Raw genomic sequence first — 9953 nt, 5'->3', positions numbered from 1 at the left:
GCTGTTGTTGGTTGCTGAGTGGCGGTTGTCGGTGGGTTTATTCCGTCTCCCTGTCATCTCCTGGTCCTTTCCCCTCCGTGCCCTGCCAGGAGCAGGCACTCACACCAGTGGCATGGGCCGTGATGGGCTGGAATCCCCCCCTCCCCGTTCCCAGAGGCCCTTGGGGCCAGGGTGGGTGAGGGTCCGGTGCCTCATCCCCAGCCTGGGCGGCCAGGCAGCCCCACAGAACCAGGATAAAGGTAACCTTTCTGCAGGTGAGCCCCAGCAGCTCCCCCTGCGAGGAGCCGCGTTATACTGGTCAGACTGTATGTCACCGTCATCAAAGGGGCTGTGCGTGCAAACCTGAAAAACCAAACGGACCTGTCTGTAGGTGTTACTTATATCACAGAGCTGCAGGTGCCTGCAGCCCCACTGGCCGTTGCTGTAGGAGCTGCTTCCCTGCCAGTCCTCCCTCGGGACCTCACTCGCCCCGCTTAGCAGCAGGATTCTTAGCCTCTCTCCTCATGTAAGAGCCATTTTCTTTTCTGCTCTGGATTTTCAGTGGGGGTTCTGGGTTCGGGCGGGGTGGGGGGTGCTTCAGGAGGCCAGGCACCTGTCACTGCTCCGTCTTGTTTGTCCCCTGGAGAGGCTGTCTCTAGTGAAGGGCCTTGAACTCTGATGGAATAAGTCCTCCAGGGAGGCCTGCTTCCCTAAATGGGTGGTGGGTTCTGAAGCATCCAGGACCATTCAATTGCAACAGGAGGAGTGCTTGGGAATCCCTCCCCAAACCGAATTCTATTCCTTTCCGAGATTGCCTTTCCTTTTTTAAAAAGTGACATAGGGGATGGTTTCCATAGACCTTGATCACTGGGCCAAAGAGAAGACGGATCCGTGGAACCGTCGCCCACTGTCATCCACCACCCCAATTGTCCCCAAAAGAGCTAGCCTGGCCCAGGGGGAGATATCCTTGGGGTTGGAGGAAGAGGATCTGGATTGGAAATCTAGCTCTGTTATTTACTACCTATGTGACATCAAATAAGCCACTGCCTCTCTCTGGGTCTCAGTTTCCTCATCTGTAAAAAGAAGGAGTAGACTAAATGACCTCTAAGTTTCCTCTATCATCCTTTACATGTCCCATCTCTCCAAAAAAACAAAAAATTTACTTTGGTTTCCATGGATATTTTTTAAAAGATCTCGTCTGTCAAAAAATTGTTTATTTTTTTAAAACTTCTCCTGCCTCCTCAACTCACTTCAGAGAAAAACATTCCCAGCCACACTCAGGTTTGGGTTTTTCCACAGGCTCTAAGTCTCCCAGATTCAATGAACTGTGCAGGGCTTCTAAACGCCTATTAGTTGGCCCTCTGCTGGCGCCTGACGATAGTGTATGGTTCTAAACAAGACTCTGCAGGATCCAAACAATTAAATCGTTGCATTTTCAAAGCTGGGGGCTCTAACTCCAGAGCCAGGGTTAGGGTTGACACTCATGCCCCGTGGATTCTTGGGAAAATCTCTGAGCCACATTTCCCCCTTCTGGGTTCTGACTCCCAAGAGATCTGTAGCTCGATTTGGGGTTGGGGAAGTGGTCGATGAACTTGGATGAGAAAAAAAAAATCACATTTTTATTTTAATGTAATTGATTTTCTTTTAGTGTCATGTGTTTTATTTTGTGCATTTAAAAGTTTCATTCTGAGACAGTGTCTATAGACCTCACCAAGTGGACAATGGGATTGTTATTGTTTGTCCTTCCTTCTCAAAGAGGTCTGTGACATCAGGGAGGGGATGCCGTGACATGCAAGTGAATTGGATTAAAGTGAGGGAGGGCTGGGCAAGGTCACCTGCCTCATTTTCTCTTCCAGAGCCTTCTGGGTCCAATCTAGATCAGGATGGCCGGAGATGGCCCTGGATGCAGTGGGAGACCTTGGCCATTTTAAGTTGAAGCCTTCAACAGGTTAAAGGGGGTACATGAGACGTAAAAGGCTAAGACCCCTTCACTAGATGATATCTGAAGTCCCATAGAATCAGTGATGCTATAACACTATGACAATAGATGTAGAATTAGAATGAACCATCAAAAGCCATCTGACTCAATCTGCCCATTTTACAGATGAGAAAACTGAAGCCAGATACTGAATGGCTTACCTAAAGTAACGTTACATCAGAGGCAGAATTGAAACTAGAACTTCTGACTCCATAACCAGTATTCTTTTTACTATACCTCACTGATTTTAAAGATCATTCAATCTAGCCCCTTCATATTACAGATGAAGCTGAGGTCATTATTTTTTTTTCATTTTAAATATTAAATTATCCCCTTCATATTACAAATGAAGCTAAGGTCATTGTTTTTCATTTTAATTATTAAATTATCAATAAACTAAATCTCATTTTACTAATTTAATGATTAAATTATAGATAGGTTTAATTTTATGCATGTGAGTTTTATTATTAAATTGTTAATAATTTTAATTTTAACTTTGAAAATGTATTGATACCTTTTGCTTATTTTTGAAATACCAGAGGTACTTTCTTCCACACTGCCAAAATGAACCTTCTTATATAGAAAAAGAAATTATGCAAAATCACCTGGCAGTGCATGCTGCATTCTGCATCCATAGTACCCTACCTCTCCACTGAAAATTATCAATAAATTAAATCCTATTTTTTGAATTTAATGATTAAATTATAGATAGATTTAATTTTAGGAATGTTAGTTTTATTATCAAATTATTAATAATTTAATTTTAACTTAGAAAATTTAGTGATGCCTTTTGTTTATTTTTTTAATACCAGAGGTACTTTCTTCTACACTGCCAAAATGAACCTTCTTATATAGTAAAAAAAAAAAAAACATGCTAAATCACCTGGCCGTGCATGCTACATTCTGCATCCATAGTCCCCTACCTCTCCACTGAAAATTATCAATAAATTAAATCCCATTTTACTATTTGATGATTAAATTATAGATTGGTTTAACTTTATGAATGTGAGTTTTATTATTTAATTGTTAATAATGTTAATTTCAACTTGGAAATTTAGTGATGCCTTTTGCTTATTTTTTAATACCAGAAGTATTTTCTCCCACACTGCCAAAATGAACTTTCTTGTGTAGCAAAAAAAAAATAAATATATATATATATATATGCAAAATCACCTGGCAGTGCATGCTACATTCTGCACCCAGAGTCCCCTACCTCTCCACTGAGCAGAGGGTGATTTTCACCTTTGCTCTCTGAACCTAAAACTGTTTGTTAGAGTGAGTTCATATGCCTTCAGTTGCCTTTTGGTGTTGGTTTCATTGACGTTGAAGTAGTTGTTGGTATCATACTCTTGGTATTCCTCTCTTTGCTTTAAGTTTTCCCATGTTTCTCTGAATTTCCCCATATTCCTCCTTTCTCATGGTGCAATAATATTTCATTATGTTCCCATGACACAGTTAAGTCAATGTTCCTCTTCAATAGATGGGCACCAACTTTGCTATAAATAATTTTTTGCATATGTGGAACCTTTGTTTCTGCCGTTGACCTTCTTGGCACATGTGCCCACAGTGGGATTGCTGGGCCAGAGAGTATATTGTTGCCACGATTTCTTGGAATTTGCTAGAACAGGATGCTGTGTTCAAAATTTGGCCGCATGGTCTGGTCCTTTCTTGGCTGATGTACCCACTAGACTTTACGCCCACGTTCGGTCCAATCCCCTTGTCTCTTGGTCACAGATGTATTCACTTTGGAAAGGGCAGTCACCACCTACCCTGAAGACCAGCCAGATTCCTCAGGTGAAGAAGAAAATGGGGGTTGAATATGAAAGCTCTCACTGGTTTTGTTTCTATCAAAAGAAACAAAACAACTTGAGAAAGCTTTCCCAGATTCCCCAGTTATTAGTAGACTTCCCTCCTCCTCTAATCATTTTTCTCTGCACCAGTTGTATTTCCTAGACTGGGGGGGGGGGGTCCTTTGCCTATTCTGTATCAGAGATCTCTGGAAAAGGCTGGGGAAGCCTACAGACTCCTCAGAAACATTATTAAATGCATAAAGTAAAATAAGTGAGAATTACTAAGGAAAAGCTAGTGAAAAGAATAATGTCATTTTTTCCCAGTTCAAGTGGAATCTATACATGGACGTCTTTAAGAACCTGTGAGCCCACGTTAAGAACCCTGCCTGCTAGAATAGATTCTCCTTGAGGATGAAGATTAGTTTTTGTCTTTGTATCCCCAGTGCCTAGCATAGTGCCTTCAAAACAGGCCCTTGATAAATGCTTGTTAAATTGAATTTACAATCATTCTTGAGAAAGAAAGACAGAGAGAGAGAAAGAGACAGAGAGGGAGAAAGAGTGTGTGTGTGTGTGTGTGTGTGTGTGTGTGTGTGTGTATGTGTGTGTGTGTGAGAGAGAGAGAGAAAGAGAATGAGAGAGAGACAGAGACAGAGAGACAGAGACAGAGACAGAGAAAGAGACAGAGAGAGAGAGACAGAGAGAGAGAGAGAGAGAGAGAGAGACAGACAGAGACAGAGACAGAGACAGAGAGACAGAGAGAGAGACAGACAGACAGACAGACAGACAGAGACAGAGAGAGACAGAGGGAGAAAGAGTGTACGTGTGTGTGTGTGTCAGAGAGAGAGAGAGAGAGAGAGAGAGAGAGAGAGAGAGAGAGAGAGAGAGAGAGAGAGAGAGAGATTCATTTAGGATGCCTTCTTTCTCTGGTTTCTTAGAGAGGGAAAAACAGCCTTAAGGGCTTGATACAATCTAACATTGAAAATGGAAACAGTATGGCTCAGAGGGAAGAGTACTTTAGTTTGGAGTGAGAGGTCCACGTGATCTTGAGCAAGCCATTCACTGGGTCTCAGTTTCCCCATTTGTAAAAAGAGAGAGGTTGGACTAGTTGGTCTCTGAAGTTTTGTTTTTGTTTTTTGGGTTTTTTTCCTAGAACTGTGACCCTATGATTAGTCACTTAATCAGTTTCCCCATCTGTAAAATAAGGGGTTTGGGCAAGCCGGCCTCTAAGGTTCCTTCCGATTCCTAAAAACCTGCTTAATGTAAATTGGTCCTGAGACTGTCTTTACCCTGGCAGAGTTTACTGTCTCATAGCAAAGAGATGACACAGTTTTAACTCTCGTACCCAATATTACCTGATGCATTAGAGACACAATGTGAAGGGTTATATGATTTCTGTGGGTCACTATTGCCCCAGAAGACAGAACCAGGGACAAGGAGAGAAGTTACAAAAATATTATTTTAAAGTAGGTGTCAGGGACCACTGGCTAACGGGGCGATCCCCAAGAGGAATGAGCTGGTTCAGAAGCCAGTAGGCAGTCCCTCATTGAAGCTCTGCAAGCCAAGGACCCCCAGGGATGAGCAGCCAGGATTATTACAGAGGGATTCTTGGTCAAGTATGAGTTAGCGTAGGTGGTGTCTGAGGTCCTGTGAGATTCTGTAATCCTAATGAAAGAAATCAGGGAAGGCTCATGGAGGAGATGGCAGTACTTTGGGCTATTAACTCTTCTAGTGTCAAAACATCATGGAATCCAAATGTTACTTTTTACCTATGTGACCTACTCCACCTGCCTAGATCTCAGTTTCCCCATCTGTAAAATGACGGGATTGAACTTTAACATCCCTCAAATTCCTCAAACAAAGAAAGAGATTTCATATGTGATGAGACAGAAGGAAGGCACTCCCGGAGGAGGGACCAGCCTGAGCAAAAGCATTGAAGACAGTCTCGGGACTTTGGATGGTTAATATTCCTGGGAGAAGAAAGTCCATTATTTTCTTCCCACTGTGCATTCTAGCATGCTTTGCCACCAATGCCTGAGAATAGACAACATTTCTATAGCTTTTTAATATTTGAAAAAATCACATAAATTATCTCATTTAGTCCTCACAAGTACCTTTTAAAGATGGAGGGGTATGTGTGTGTGTGTGTGTGTGTGTGTGTGTGTGTGTGTGTGTGTATTTTGAACATGGCCAATGAAGGAATTACTTTTCATGACTAATTTTCCTTTTTTTTTCTCCCCAAAGGGGAGGTAAGAGAGAAAAAAAATTTTGCTCAATGAAAAAAAAATAAATTAAAAAAATGTTTAATCAAGTGAAATACTATCTAAATATCCCCTTATACTTCTCCAATATTTTTATTTAAATGCAGGAATCATTTACATCTTTTTAAATGATTTATGAAGTGCTATTATTATTTCCATATTATAGATGGGTAAACTGAGACAAAGATTAACTAACTTGTCTTAAGATCATACAGCTAGTAAGTGAGGATTCAAACACAGGTCTTTCTGAAGCCTCTATTGCATGCTACCATCATTTCCCACAATATTAGCATCCTAGTGCTCCTTTCATCAATGCTACTTCTGGATGCATCCAGCTCAGGTAGGTGCATTTTTGAGCACCTGTCCAGGGTCAGGAAGAAATAATCCTTCTCCAACTGGGGTTTGCTTCTCCCATGTTCCCCCAAGATCTCTCAACTACCAAGCTCACTGCAGCCTCAGACTTGTATGAGGGAGGAATCAATGGGGCTGGATTATCCAGCCTGATTGGACTTTCTGCAGGGCACCTGGTAAGCAGCAAGACTGCTTGACCCATAATGGGTTGCTTCTGGATTTACCTGGCTGTGCTGCTGGACAGAAAAATCCATGGCTCCTTAGTTAAAATAGCCATGGAACGCCTCCCTTCTCTAATTGGGAAACATGGTGGGAAGAACGTCAAATTTGGAGTTGGGCCTCTTACAGCCTATGTGACCTTGGGCAAGATAATGAACTTCTATGAATCTTAGTTTCCCCTTCTACAAAATGATGAGACCAAATCATATGACCTCCAAGGTCCTTTCCAATGAGCGTATGATCCCATGACCAGAAGACCTCTAAAGTTCATTCTAGCCCCCAGGAGCACTAGGAGATACACCCCCACATTGATCATTCCTGGCTCTTTCTTGCTCAGTAGCAGGAATTGTACTTTACATTCATTTCTGGGCTCCCATTTTGGGGAGGAAGTGCAGAAGAAGGCAACCAAGATGGTGGAATCTTCTTATTTATTCCATTTAAGCATCAGTTGGAAGATCTGGGGTTTTTACTTGGAAAAGAGAAAACTCAGGAGGAAACACGATAGCCATCTCCTAGTATCTGAAAGTTCATCCACACAAAAGAGGGATCAGCTGAATTCTGTTTGGCCACAGAGGACTAGGTGGTAGTCATGGGAAGGAGTCTAGGTTTGACATTTTTTTTAAAGAATTTAATCTTCTGTATAACCTATATTGGATTGCGTGCTCTCTTAGGGAGGAGGAAAGGGGAGGAGAGGGAGAAAATTTTGGAACATAAGGTTTTGCAAAGTGAATGTTGAAAACTATCTTTGTATGTATGGGGGAAAATAAAATACTATTAAAAGAAAAAAGAAAGATGTGAAAAACAAACCGAAAAAAAAATAATTTAGTCTTCAACAATAGAATGGATTGCCAATGAGCTCCCCTCCATTGGAGGTCTTTGATCAGAGATTGGATAACCACTTGCTGGGATCACTCTTTGGCTTTTAAAGTCCTTCATGATCCTTCATGAACCTTCCCAGTTCTTTTTACACCTTGATCTCCTCCATATATACACTGTGATCAGTGACGCCAACTTCCTTTCTGTTCCTCCCCCATGTCATCCCCCATCTACAGACCCTTTTTTCTGGGTCTCTCCCATGTCTCGAACTCTCTCCCACCTTTGGATTCCTCCAAGCTTCAGCTAAAGTCCCATCTTCTATAGAAAGCCTTTCCTCATCCCCCTAAATACTTATGGCCTTTCCTCTATTGCTTATATCCAATTTTTCCTGAATTCAACTTGTATGGTACACTATTGTATGCATGTTGTCTCCTTCATCAGACTGTGAGTTCCTTGAAAACAAGGACTGTTTTTTTGCCTCTTTTTTATCCTTGCACTTAGTAGGGGCTTTAATAAATTCTTGTTGACTAATTGAGTGACCTCTTATAAGGATTTTAGTTTGGAATGGATTGCTTCTTTAATATCCTATAATTCTGTGATTCTAAGACTTCCTTATAGAATCAGGATACCTGTAGGTGTAACCTGCATAGCTGACCCAGTAAGATCTGTTGGATCAATTGATATTGCTTGGGAGGAAAAGAATATGGGCACAGTTACTGCGTTTCTGATTCTCAGTGGGATCTGGCTGGACTGAGCTGGAGATGGAGAAAGCCCTTGACTATAACACACACACACACACACATACACACACACACACACACACACACACACACACACACACACACACACTCCACTAGGAAATTTAGGTTTCTAACAGCTACCAGATCCAATCCCGCTATGAACTCATTGAAATAGTAAGGAAGGATAAGGAGGGCATCCCATCTCCTTTCCCTGGCTGAGATTTTATCCTGTATTAATTAGGGCTCTGGCTTTTAATAGGATTATTCATGCACACTTGGCTGGGTTATCAACAAAGGGAGAAGAATAAGGAGGGAGGGGATAAGCAGAAAGAAGAAATATAAAGAGTATTAGGACTGGAAGAAGACTTAGTTTCATTCCTCATATTATGAAGGAATTTAATTAGATTATTTCGAAGGTCCAACAAGGGGAAATGGCTTAGTCAAAAACCACAGGAAGAGACCTCAGAGCCCATCTAATCAATCAGTTAATCAATAAGCATTTATTAAGTGTCTAAGACTAAGTTCAGAAGATGGAGGATGGGGAAAGATACAAAGGCATAAAAGAAATAGTTCCTTCCCTCAGGGTGCTTACAGTCTAAAATAAGACAATATCATTATCTAGATAGATAGATAGATAGACAGACAGATAGATAGATAGATAGATATTATATACTTATTATGTGCCAGGCACTGTGCTAAACCCTGAAAATACAAAGAAAGACAAAAATACATTTAGGAACTCCCATTCGAATGGAAGAGAACATGAAAACAGAAGGAATAACTAAGAATACACAGAATGGCCAATGAGATTCAAATTCTTGCCCGTTAGTGGTAGAGCAGGATTTGAACTCAGGTCCTTCTGATTCCTGGTTCAGTGTCTTCCCCACTTTAGCTCACTATCTTCTGAATATAAAAACCACAGCCAGTACAGGGAGCTGGGATTTGGGATTATCTGAGGTCTTTTCAATGATCATCTCTATTAAGGCGATTGTCAGGTCTATTCATCCAGACCTTCCCTCTTTCCTGAACTTGCGTTTCCAACTCCCTAATTGGAACATGGCCAAACTGAGCTCACTATCTTTCCCCCCAAACTCTACCCTCTCTGGAATCTCCCCATCACTCGCCTGGGCTCTCAGGTTCGCAGCCCAAGAGTCAGCCTTTGCCAAAGCCTGTCTACTTGACCATTGAAACATCTCTCAAATATATCCCCTTCTCTCCTGTGATACCGCCACCATCCTTGGTGCAGACTCTCATCCCGCCACATTTGAACCACGTTATTAGTCCCTGCTGGATCAGCCTACCTCAAGTGTCCCCACTCCAACCCATCCTTCCTCCAGCCACCAAAGCGATTTTCCTGAAACTCAGGTCTGATCATGTCATCCACCTCTCTACTCAATAAACTTCAGTGGCTCTCTATTATCTCTGGATCAAATATAAAACCCGCTGTATTCTTTTAAAGCCCTTCCCAACTTCACTCCTTTCTGCATTTCAGGTCTTTATGATCCTCTTGTTGTTTTCCCCACAAAATACTCCATCTTCTGGCCCCCTGCATTTTCACTGGCATGCTATCTCCTCAGCTACTCCATCCTCTGCAAGAAGCTGTCTTCCTTAAAGTTAGCATCCCTGAGGTGATCCCTGATTCATCTTGTATTTATCATCTGTACTTAGCTATTTGCATGTGTTCTCCTCCTATATGTTTGTAGGCTCCTGGATATAGTTGGTTGACCCCATCCCCCATGTCATTATTATTATTAGTGACTCACACTAAGTAAACTTTATCTAGTAGTCTTGCTATGCTCTAGAATCACAGAGATAAATGCAC

The 9953-nt window shown here is 41.8% G+C and overlaps 1 protein-coding gene across 2 annotated transcripts in view; it reads left to right on the top strand.

Annotated features, from left to right (window-relative positions):
* The first annotated feature begins 371 nt into the window (after positions 1-371).
* Positions 372-9953, top strand: part of ELF5 (E74 like ETS transcription factor 5) — a 56621-nt gene continuing 47039 nt past the window's right edge. For both annotated transcript variants that reach the window (XM_074276887.1, XM_074276886.1), the window contains exon 1: positions 372-505. The gene's annotated coding sequence lies outside the window, so the exon portion shown is untranslated. The remainder of the gene's footprint in view (positions 506-9953) is intronic.

Source organism: Sminthopsis crassicaudata, chromosome 6 (genome assembly GCF_048593235.1).
Source record: "Sminthopsis crassicaudata isolate SCR6 chromosome 6, ASM4859323v1, whole genome shotgun sequence".
Taxonomy (NCBI): Eukaryota; Metazoa; Chordata; class Mammalia; order Dasyuromorphia; family Dasyuridae; genus Sminthopsis; species Sminthopsis crassicaudata.
The sequence above is the reverse complement of the archived record's forward strand: the minus strand, read 5'-3'. Positions and strand labels throughout refer to the sequence as shown.